Consider the following 12,564-nt stretch of genomic DNA (forward strand, 5'->3'; position numbering starts at 1 on the left):
GCATGACCTAAAAAAACTTTGGCCATACTTCCCCTTTAAAGTGTTACTAAACCCCGGACCCTGCATCCACTATATCTGGTCTCCCACAGTACACAGAGCATGGAAATGTAATTATTTTAGTAAATATAAACTGCTAAATGCCTTTTCTATCAGCAGTCTTCCAACTAAAGTTTGTAGGAGGAGTTTTCTTTCTGCTCTAGGAGGATGCAAATCCCCTGACCTCTTTCTGGATAGTGCTGATTAGCCCTGTGCTGATCACATGCACTCACCCAGGAAAAAAAAAACAAAAACCTCTATAGCAATACACACCAAACTGAGCATGTGCATGCCTACGGTTCAGTCTGGAGAGAAGAGGTGGTCGCTTGAAAAAAGGGGAGTAACAGAGAAGTCAGGATCAAACAGCATTTTTACACAATGCAGTGGATTAACCCCTTAGGTTTCACAATGAGTATAACAAGCATAATTTACTGCATATACAGACTGATTTTACTGTTGTGGGTTTAGTAACACTTTAAGGCAACCCGATAATTTTCGTCATCAACGTACACGAATAGACCAAAATAATGGATATGCAAGTTTTCTGTTCACAGGTTCCCCGCATATTCAGAAATACAAACAATGAGGATCTGTGAGATCTAAACCAGATAAAACTGCTCTTATGACACAACCAAGTGTCCCCCTGATACAGCTTTATGCTATACTCCAAGAGTTGGATATCCAAGGTCAATTCTTCCAATAGTCATCCTCACTGGCACAGCTTGGCTGGGATCTTCCAGCCCTCCTGCCGGGCACAGATCACACTGCACAGTAGTACATGGGACTATAGGCACAATGTAAGCTCCCAGGAGCAGGGCCCTCCTAACCCTCTTGTAGTGAACTGTATTGTTGCTGTATTGTCTCCCTTTATATTGTACAGCGCTGAGCAAACTGTTGGCGCTATATAAATCCTGTATAATAATAATATGAAGACTGGTCCTCTAATCCCAGCACAGCATACGTTATGCCCATCACGGATCATTCCACTACCTCTAATATCAATGGCCAAAACTTCGAAGTTTCAGAAAAACACACAATCTGCTAAGTACTGGTCTGTGAACTTTTATCTGACAATAACGAAGTAGAACAAAGGCTTAACACTTTTTTGTGGCTGAAAATCAAAGGTGTTTTCTGGCTACATTGTAATGTGTTAGCAGACTGGTTGGGGCACTGGGGAAATGGGTACAGTTCCGATGATTTAATGATCACAGTCTGCCTCTACTGCTAATCTATTAGGCCTGGTTCACACCAATGCGTTTTGCGTATACACGTTTTGCTTTTTTTTTTTTCTTGCGCCAACTTGTTGCTGGGAGATGCAAAACATGTCAAAAATGCGCTACATGCGTTTTCTGCAGCGTCTCCATTAAAGTCTATTGAACTAAAAACGCAGAATTTTGCGTTTAAAAAGAAAGTCCCCGATTCTTTCTAAAAACGTAGCGACTGAAAATAAAAAACATAGATGTGAACATTCCATAGGAAACCATGTTAAATGGACTGTAATGCGTTTCTGCAAAAAAAGCACTAAATACGCAATATTGTGAGCCAGGCCTTAGAGCTTGTTCATCTGTATGCTGACCACAGCCGGTCTTGTTAGTGCAGTGGCCAGTCTGTTCTGAATACTCTCCTAACAGGACCCTGCAATGCACTCTAAAATCAATGGCCAAAACAATTCATACAACCTCCAGGGCGACAGAAAACCAAATCCACTGAATACACACGTATGTACATAGCCACTGTCTCAATGTGACAAATTATCAGAGGTTGGAACCTATTTAAATCATCAGTGTGAACAAACATGTCAGCTGACTTAAGGCCCTGTTAACAAACATACCCATGTAGTGGGGTCCATTAAAGCGGAGTTCCACTCACTCTGTAAAAAAATAAAAGTCAGCAGCTACAAAAACTGTAGCTGCTGACATTTAAAAAACATACCTGTCAATTTCAGGTACCCGCTCCCCAAAGGTGCCAATCCTTAATGGGGAGCGGGGGACCAATCTGTAAAGCTGAATTTCCCCTTTTGGGTGGAACTCCACTTTAAGTGCTTGCTTGTCTTGGGGTGGAGTTGGAGGGGGGGTTGAATGAGTGCAGCTACGTACCTTATTCCTTGCTCTTGCAGGCTTCCTTTACTCAAACTGTGAGTTCCTGCTTACTCAAATAGTATTGCGTTCTTATAACAGACGTCCCCACTTGCAGGACAAAACCCAAAAACAAGGACCACTGCTAATGGGGTAAGTGGGGGGGGGGGTGTAAATCATTCCTCTTGCCACTTTTAGCCATCTGTGCATCCAGAAGCTTTGGTGTACAACATGTACACCGGTCACCCATACATTATGACCACCCACCTAGTACTGAGTGGGCCCCCCTTTTGTTGCCAAAACAGCCCTGACCCCTTAAAGCATGCACTCCACTGGACCCCACTGAAAGTATGCTGTGGTATCTGCCATCCGGGAACACATTCGGGTAAAAAATGTTTCGGCTTTAGAAACAATTTAAAGTGATCCTAGAGGCTGCCATGTTTTTTTTTTTTTTAATAACAAAGATGTTATACTTGCCCTACTCTGTGTAATTGTTTTGGATAGAGCAACCCCGATCCTCTTTTTCTTGGGTTCCTCGCTGGCGGTCCTGGCTCTTCCCCCTGCTGAGTTCCCCCAATAGCAAGCCTCCACTCAAGCAGGTTCGCTCCCATGAACAGATATTGTCCATTCACACACACAGAGCAGCTCGGCCCCCTTGCTCTGTCCTCAATGGCTCACTGGTTGTGATTGACAGCAGCAGGAGCCAATAACTCCGATTACTGTGTGAGTCAAGGCGTATAACCCTCCCTTACGCTATCCAAAATATAGTTCTCTTTCATGCAGAAAATGCATTAAGGTAAAAACCACCAACTTTTAGAAACAATTCGTACAATCTCTGGTAAAGTCTTCAGCATTCAACACTCCCAGGACTTTTGAATGCCTGTGTCCCCCACTGCACTCAATGGTTTCTCCCACCAACCCAAAATCAATACTGAGTCCTGTACCAGCAGATATTGATTGCACAGAGGTTGGACTCGCCCCCCAGTGAATCAGAATTTACAAATAAAATTATAAAAATGTAAATCACACAAAAGCATTGTTAAAAAAAAAAAAAAAAAACACTTTCTAGCAGTAATCAATAGCTTAAAGAGGAACTACACAGCATCTGAGAAGCACAAACCAAAAGCGCAATTTAAATCATTTTAATATTTAAGGCAAGATCTCCCACCCATCCATGTCTCCATGCTTTACTTTGCTGAGAAGTCACTTTGAAAAACACCCCCCTAGCATTTCTGGCTGTGGCCATCTTAAGAAAGGGCAGACGAATTTACTTCCTGGAATCTGTAATCTATCTGCATTAGCTGAGAAAGCCCCTCCTCCCCTCCTGAAGACTCCTGGGATATATGACAATTTGCCTAGGCATGGAAACCAGGAAGTAAATGAAGAAATGTAAAAAAAAAATGTAAACAAGTAAATATAATATACCTTCCTCTCTATTTACTAATGATAGCAGCATAGGGATAAAAATAGTCCATGTTGATTGAGAGAGTGAAGTTCCGCTTTAAGAAGGGTATGGGTGTATTTTTTTTTTCTACCGCTGTTCTATTCCATTCTGAAAGTGGGAAATTCCAAAAAATACAGTTCAGCGCCTTTGGCAGCAAGTGCTGATAGAATGCTGGTCTACCAGCAAGATCGTTGTTGAAAGCCGGTTTTTAGCCCGGATCTTGTTGAGCAGACAGCAGTACACCCTGAAAGTCAGCCAGATCCTGCTGAAATGTGCTCAACGTTGTCTCATCCCCAACAGTAGATGAAGAATATGGTGCTGGTTCTCCTATGGGGTGATCCGATGTTCACCATAATGCCTGGAGTCAGGCTGTCAGCAGAGCGCAAATAACAGAACACGTTTCTATTTCAAATCTGCACCCGAGGCTGGGAAAGTCCGTCATGGTATCAGACGCATGCCAAGTGGAGGACCCGTATACACCCTGCATACAGCAAAGATACGTGTATGGCCCGTACACCCCAGTATACAGATCACAGACATGTGTATGACCCGTACGCCCCAGTATACAGCACACGGACATGTGTATGACCCGTACGCCCCAGTATACAGCACACGGACATGTGTATGACCCGTACGCCCCAGTATACAGCACACGGACATGTGTATGACCCGTACGCCCCAGTATACAGCACACGGACATGTGTATGACCCGTACGCCGCAGTATACAGCACACGGACATGTGTATGACCCGTACGCCCCAGTATACAGCACACGGACATGTGTATGACCCGTACGCCCCAGTATACAGCACACGGACATGTGTATGACCCGTACGCCCCAGTATACAGCACACGGACATGTGTATGACCCGTACGTCCCAGTATACAGCACACGGACGTGTATGACCCGTACGTCCCAGTATACAGCACACGGACATGTGTATGACCCGTACGCCCCAGTATACTGCACACGGACATGTATAGGACCCGTACGCCCCAGTATACAGCACACGGACATGTGTATGACCCGTACGCCCCAGTATACAGCACACGGACATGTGTATGACCCGTACGCCCCAGTATACAGCACACGGACATGTGTATGACCCGTACGCCCCAGTATACAGCACACGGACATGTGTATGACCCGTACGCCCCAGTATACAGCACACGGACGTGTATGACCCGTACGTCCCAATATACAGCACACGGACATGTGTATGACCCGTACGCCCCAGTATACTGCACACGGACATGTGTATGACCCGTACGCCCCAGTATACTGCACACGGACATGTATAGGACCCGTACGCCCCAGTATACAGCACACGGACATGTGTAGGACCCGTACGCCCCAGTATACAGCACACGGACATGTGTAGGACCCGTACGCCCCAGTATACAGCACACGGACATGTGTAGGACCCATACGCCCCAGTATACAGCACACGGACATGTCTAGGACCCGTACGCCCCAGTATACAGCACACGGACATGTATAGGACCCGTACACCCCAGTATACAGCACACGGACATGTATAGGACCCGTACACCCCAATATACAGCGCACGGACATGTGTATGACCCGTACGCCCCAGTATACAGCACACAGACATGTGTATGACCCGTACGCCCCAGTATACAGCACACAGACATGTGTAGGACCCGTACGCCCCAGTATACAGCACACGGACATGTGTAGGACCCATACGCCCCAGTATACAGCACACGGACATGTCTAGGACCCATACGCCCCAGTATACAGCACACGGACATGCATAGGACCCGTACACCCCAGTATACAGCACACGGACATGTATAGGACCCGTACGCCCCAGTATACAGCACACGGACATGTGTATGACCCGTACGCCCCAGTATACAGCACACGGACATGTGTATGACCCGTACGTCCCAGTATACAGCACACGGACGTGTATGACCCGTACGTCCCAGTATACAGCACACGGACGTGTATGACCCGTACGTCCCAGTATACAGCACACGGACATGTGTATGACCCGTACGCCCCAGTATACTGCACACGGACATGTATAGGACCCGTACGCCCCAGTATACAGCACACGGACATGTGTATGACCCGTACGCCCCAGTATACAGCACACGGACATGTGTATGACCCGTACGTCCCAGTATACAGCACACGGACGTGTATGACCCGTACGTCCCAGTATACAGCACACGGACGTGTATGACCCGTACGTCCCAGTATACAGCACACGGACATGTGTATGACCCGTACGCCCCAGTATACTGCACACGGACATGTATAGGACCCGTACGCCCCAGTATACAGCACACGGACATGTGTATGACCCGTACGCCCCAGTATACAGCACACGGACATGTGTATGACCCGTACGTCCCAGTATACAGCACACGGACGTGTATGACCCGTACGTCCCAGTATACAGCACACGGACGTGTATGACCCGTACGTCCCAGTATACAGCACACGGACATGTGTATGACCCGTACGCCCCAGTATACTGCACACGGACATGTATAGGACCCGTACGCCCCAGTATACAGCACACGGACATGTGTAGGACCCGTACGCCCCAGTATACAGCACACGGACATGTGTAGGACCCGTACGCCCCAGTATACAGCACACGGACATGTGTAGGACCCGTACGCCCCAGTATACAGCACACGGACATGTGTAGGACCCGTACGCCCCAGTATACAGCACACGGACATGTGTAGGACCCGTACGCCCCAATATACAGCGCACGGACATATATAGGACCCGTACACCCCAGTATACAGCGCATAGACATGTAAATGACCCGTACACCCCAGTATACAGCACACAGACATGTAAATGACCCCTATGCCCCAGTATACAGCACACGGACATGTACATGACCCGTATGCCCCAGTATACAGCACAGACATGTACATGACCCGTACGCCCCAGTATACAGCACAGACATGTACAGGACCCGTACACCCCAGTATACAGCACACGGACATGTACAGGACCCATACACCCCAGTATACAGCACACGGACATGTACAGGACCCATACACCCCAGTATACAGCACACGGACATGTACAGGACCCATACACCCCAGTATACAGCACACGGACATGTACAGGACCCGCACGCCACAGTATACAGCACACGGACACGTACATGACCCGTACACCCCAGTATACAGCACACGGACATGTACAGGACCCATACACCCCAGTATACAGCACACGGACATGTACAGGACCCATACACCCCAGTATACAGCACACGGACATGTACAGGACCCGTACACCCCAGTATACAGCACAGACATGTACAGGACCCGTACACCCCAGTATACAGCACACGGACATGTACAGGACCCATACACCCCAGTATACAGCACACGGACATGTACAGGACCCGTACACCCCAGTATACAGCACAGACATGTACATGACCCGTACGCCCCAGAATACAGCACATAGACGTGTACATGACCCATACACCCTCAGCATACAGACATGTATGTATATGACATGTAAATGACCCGTACACCCCAGTATACAGCACACAGACATGTAAATGACCCCTATGCCCCAGTATACAGCACACGGACATGTACATGACCCGTACGCCCCAGTATACAGCACAGACATGTACATGACCCGTACGCCCCAGTATACAGCACAGACATGTACAGGACCCGTACACCCCAGTATACAGCACACGGACATGTACAGGACCCATACACCCCAGTATACAGCACACGGACATGTACAGGACCCATACACCCCAGTATACAGCACACGGACATGTACAGGACCCATACACCCCAGTATACAGCACACGGACATGTACAGGACCCGCACGCCACAGTATACAGCACACGGACACGTACATGACCCGTACACCCCAGTATACAGCACACGGACATGTACAGGACCCATACACCCCAGTATACAGCACACGGACATGTACAGGACCCATACACCCCAGTATACAGCACACGGACATGTACAGGACCCATACACCCCAGTATACAGCACACGGACATGTACAGGACCCATACACCCCAGTATACAGCACACGGACATGTACAGGACCCGCACGCCACAGTATACAGCACACGGACACGTACATGACCCGTACACCCCAGTATACAGCACACGGACATGTACAGGACCCATACACCCCAGTATACAGCACACGGACATGTACAGGACCCATACACCCCAGTATACAGCACACGGACATGTACAGGACCCATACACCCCAGTATACAGCACACGGACATGTACAGGACCCATACACCCCAGTATACAGCACAGACATGTACAGGACCCGTACACCCCAGTATACAGCACACGGACATGTACAGGACCCATACACCCCAGTATACAGCACACGGACATGTACAGGACCCGTACACCCCAGTATACAGCACAGACATGTACATGACCCGTACGCCCCAGAATACAGCACATAGACGTGTACATGACCCATACACCCTCAGCATACAGACATGTATGTATATGACATGTAAATGACCCGTACACCCCAGTATACAGCACACAGACATGTAAATGACCCCTATGCCCCAGTATACAGCACACGGACATGTACATGACCCGTACGCCCCAGTATACAGCACAGACATGTACATGACCCGTACGCCCCAGTATACAGCACAGACATGTACAGGACCCGTACACCCCAGTATACAGCACACGGACATGTACAGGACCCATACACCCCAGTATACAGCACACGGACATGTACAGGACCCATACACCCCAGTATACAGCACACGGACATGTACAGGACCCATACACCCCAGTATACAGCACACGGACATGTACAGGACCCGCACGCCACAGTATACAGCACACGGACACGTACATGACCCGTACACCCCAGTATACAGCACATGGACATGTACAGGACCCATACACCCCAGTATACAGCACACGGACATGTACAGGACCCATACACCCCAGTATACAGCACACGGACATGTACAGGACCCGTACACCCCAGTATACAGCACAGACATGTACATGACCCGTACGCCCCAGAATACAGCACATAGACGTGTACATGACCCATACACCCTCAGCATACAGACATGTATGTATATGACCCGTACACCCCCCTATATACAGCACACAGGCATGTATGTAATGTGTACCACCCAATCACGGCTCCCGATCGTCCTCCTCCCCCCCACACTTACAATACTCAGATCTCATCGGTCCGGACTCCGGAGTAATATGGAGTTCCCAACCAGCAGAAGGACCCGGAAGTGACGGCGGAGATGGAGAGGGGGGCGGGGTTCTCAGTGCTCACACACTCCGCACAGAAGTTCCGGGAAAGAAAGTTTCCAGCTGGAGTTCTGTCTGTGTACACAGCGATACGAGGGGGGGGCGGTATGGGGCGTGCTCTCTGTATTGGGGGGCAGTAAGGTGGGTTAGGTATGTAATGGGGTGCGGCGTGGTCCCTGTATTGGGGGGCAGTAAGGTGGGTTATGTATGTAATGGGGTGCGGCGTGGTCCCTGTATTGGGGGGCAGTAAGGTGGGTTCCGTATGTAACGGGGTGCGGCGTGGTCCCTGTATTGGGGGGCAGTATGGCGTGTTCCGTATGCAACGGGGTGCGGCGTGGTTCCTGTATTCGGGGGCAGTATGGCGGGTTCCGTATGCAACGGGGTGCGGCGTGGTCCCTGTATTGGGGGCAGTATGGCCGGTTCCGTATGCAACGGGGTGCGGCGTGGTCCCTGTATTGGGGGGCAGTAAGGTGGGTTCTGTATGTAACGGGGTGCGGCGTGGTCCCTGTATTGGGGGGCAGTATGGCGGGTTCCGTATGCAGCGGCGTGGTCCCTGTATTGGGGGGCAGTATGGCGGGTTCCGTATGCAACGGGGTGCGGCGTGGTCCCTGTATCGGGGGGCAGTATGGCGGGTTCCGTATGCAACGGGGTGCGGCGTGGTCCCTGTATTGGGGGGCAGTATGGCGGGTTCCGTATGCAACGGGGTGCGGCGTGGTCCCTGTATTGGGGGGCAGTATGGCGGGTTCTGTATATAACAGGGTGTGGCGTGCTCCCTGTATTGGGGGGGCCCGTATGATTAATTTGATGAATGGATTAATTTTTTTCCCCCACTCAGCCCACTGGCCAAGCAAAAAAACTGCCCTGTATGGCTAGCTTTAACAGCATGAATGGGGGAATCTCTACTGCTGGCCATTCCATTTAGCAGCCATGGCTGCCTGAATACAATGGCGTTGCTGCACAGTGATTGCATTAAAGCTGAATTCCAGGAATGCAGCAGCTTTGCAAAAAGTGCAAGCACACTATGAAATCATCTACATATTTCATGTACTTGCAACCTACTCTTTTCTATTCTCTTTCTTTCATTAATATACTTTTCTGTATTGTACTTTTCAAAAGTGCCTTGTTTTTGCTGTAAGTATCATTTGAAAATGTACTGTTGTTTTACAGTCTACATTTGTACAATAAAACCATTTGTAAACAAAAAAGAAATTGGTGCAGCTCTGACTAATTTGACCGCTGTAATTATGGATAATAGGGTGCGACTTGGCATGCTATTTGCAAGTTGCCTGGAATGCAAATTTCATGCCAAATTACATCCAATGTGACCAGGGGCTTAGGCCCCGTTCACATCTTGCAGTTTGGGATCATGAACAGAATCACCATGATTCCATATCACTGCGCAACATACGTTTGGGTGCCATTATCCTTGAAGGCACCCCAAATGCAATGTGATTCTGCCACGATTGTCGCGCAGCAATCACGGCAAACCGTGCCTTTGGAAATCACATGAAGCTTGTCGCCCCAAAAGGATCAGGAGCTTCTTTTCCGGTGACAAGCATGCATTGGGCAGCCCATTCAAGTGAATGGCCTGGCCCTATGTGACACTCAGAATTGAATGACAATTGCAGTTTGAAAATCAGGTAGCTGGAGTGCTCGATTATGTGAACGGGGCCTATAGAGATAAGTCCACAAGGTGACAGGTACGTCTTTAGACTCACCTCATGGCATGCTTGCAGTTTTTACAAAGTAGCTGAATTCAGCTTTAATAGGATGCAGACACTGTTCGGCCAACAATTTTCCACCCCGCTCTGTCGATTTAGAAATCAATTTTCATTGAGTCAGGTGGTGTTTGCAGGGTCACCCTTGGATCGATTTTTAGCAGGAGTCAGTCAAAATTTGAGCTGCCTTTGGCCAGCCTAACACAATATGGTCAGCCTCGTTTATCTGGGTATTTGCAGGACACATGTAAACCAAGAGGACCAATTTACATCTTTGGATTGTGGTAACGTGCATTCTATGCATTGAGATGGGGCAATCAGTGGGGCTTATTTTACACTTACAGTCTAATCTTATCGTTCTCTCTAAATCAGGCTTATTGCAGATCTGAATTATATGTATAATATTTGTGATGTATTCTAGTACTTTAAAAAGGAACAGACGGAGGTGAACTGAGAACAATACGCTACACACAGCACGGGTTGTCATCTGACTTCTCGCAGATCCGTGCTGAGTTCAGCCAAGGCTGCTGATTCATTGTGGACTGCTGATGAGGGATGATTCAGCATTTCCTTCTTGCTACATGACTGAGCTGGTTGTGTAATTCTGAATATTTCATCACAGTACACAGTTCTATTACTGGAAATTCAAACATCTCCCAAAGATCCCTCTTCTGAGGTACAAGAATGCATGCCAGTGCATAATATTGTTTCCTTGTATTATAGTTTGTGCATTCCAGCAGATGTTGGGTGGAATAAGCATGTAGTTGCGTATTTTATTTCAACCCTTATGAAAATAGAGGCTTCACAGAGCGCTGGGAAGGGTTTTTTTTTTTTTGCACTATAAGGCTAGATTCACACTGAATCGCACTGGAAATACACAGGAATGCATAGCGTACTCCTGTGCAATTCACATGCAATTCAGTGAGGTGCGATTTGAGCCCATTTATTTTGAATGGGCTCAGATCGCACCAAAGTAGTGCAAGAACTACTTTTGGAAAAACACTACAACAGGGTTGCATGCTACTTTTTGTACCATGCGATCTAGTGCAGGCAAACGCACTACATTTGGGGTGTCATTAACCTTGACACCCACTTCAGATCGGATCTGCAGCTTATTTTAAACTTGGTGCAGGAAACGAGCATGGATCTGTTCTGTATTTGAAGTGATTTCGGTAAATCCTCCCCCCTGCTGATCAGTGGGACTCGCCCCCTCTATACCCCAAACATCCGCTGATACGCAATTTAAGGGTAGCCAAGCCACAGTGATAGGACAGTACTTAGAGCTAGGCACAGTACAGCTCCAGCTTGGTCCACTCTTGCCCACACAAACTTTGGGTGCTCATCCAGCACGCTACTAAAAATGTATCTCACAAAATCACTGGATGGTGACACTCTGGATAAAAGTGAAACTTATTTATTTGTAGTACTCTAAAAGGCTAGGTTCACATATGTGTGAGTGGTGCCGCTGCGGATCCGCTCAAAAATCCGTGCAGCCGCACCACCCACACAGAGGAATGCGGACCCGCGGGCAGATGCCATTAATTCTAATGGCATGCCACCCGCACTGGAAATTGCAACCGTACTGGGAACCGAGGTTCCCGTGTGGGCTGCATTTTCAGATGTGCAGGGACTTCTTCCTGCGTGTCCCGGGGCATGGGAGTCCATTCAAATGCATGGGCTCTCGTGCCTGCACAAAACGCGGACTGCAGGAACGCAGATATGTGAACCAGGGGTAAGGCAAAGTACAGCAGATAGAGATCTCCCGTGCACTTCACATTTGCTCAAAGCAGAGTTTCACTCCCTTTTTCTTCTTTTTTCTTGCCCTCCCTGACCAGGCAATTTTTTTGCGATGCGGCACTATGCTACTTTAACTGACAATTGCACGGTCATGCAACGCTGCACCCAAATGAAATTTATGTCCTTTTTTTCCACAAATGGAGCTTTCTTACGGTGGTATTTGATCGCCTCTGTGGTTTTAATTTT

At 48.4% G+C, this 12,564-nt stretch overlaps 1 protein-coding gene across 1 annotated transcript in view; it reads right to left on the minus strand.

Annotated features, from left to right (window-relative positions):
• The window catches only part of BACH1 (BTB domain and CNC homolog 1), a 73,186-nt gene extending 64,344 nt beyond the window's left edge, over positions 1 to 8,842 (minus strand). Inside the window, exon 1 of the mRNA XM_089659516.1 lies at positions 8,776 to 8,842. The gene's annotated coding sequence lies outside the window, so the exon portion shown is untranslated. The remainder of the gene's footprint in view (positions 1 to 8,775) is intronic.
• Between the last annotated feature and the right edge of the window lie 3,722 nt (positions 8,843 to 12,564).

This window comes from Staurois parvus, unplaced genomic scaffold (genome assembly GCF_062004578.1).
Source record: "Staurois parvus isolate SC_StPar_1 unplaced genomic scaffold, SC_StPar_1.0 ptg001162l, whole genome shotgun sequence".
NCBI classification, from domain to species: domain Eukaryota; kingdom Metazoa; phylum Chordata; class Amphibia; order Anura; family Ranidae; genus Staurois; species Staurois parvus.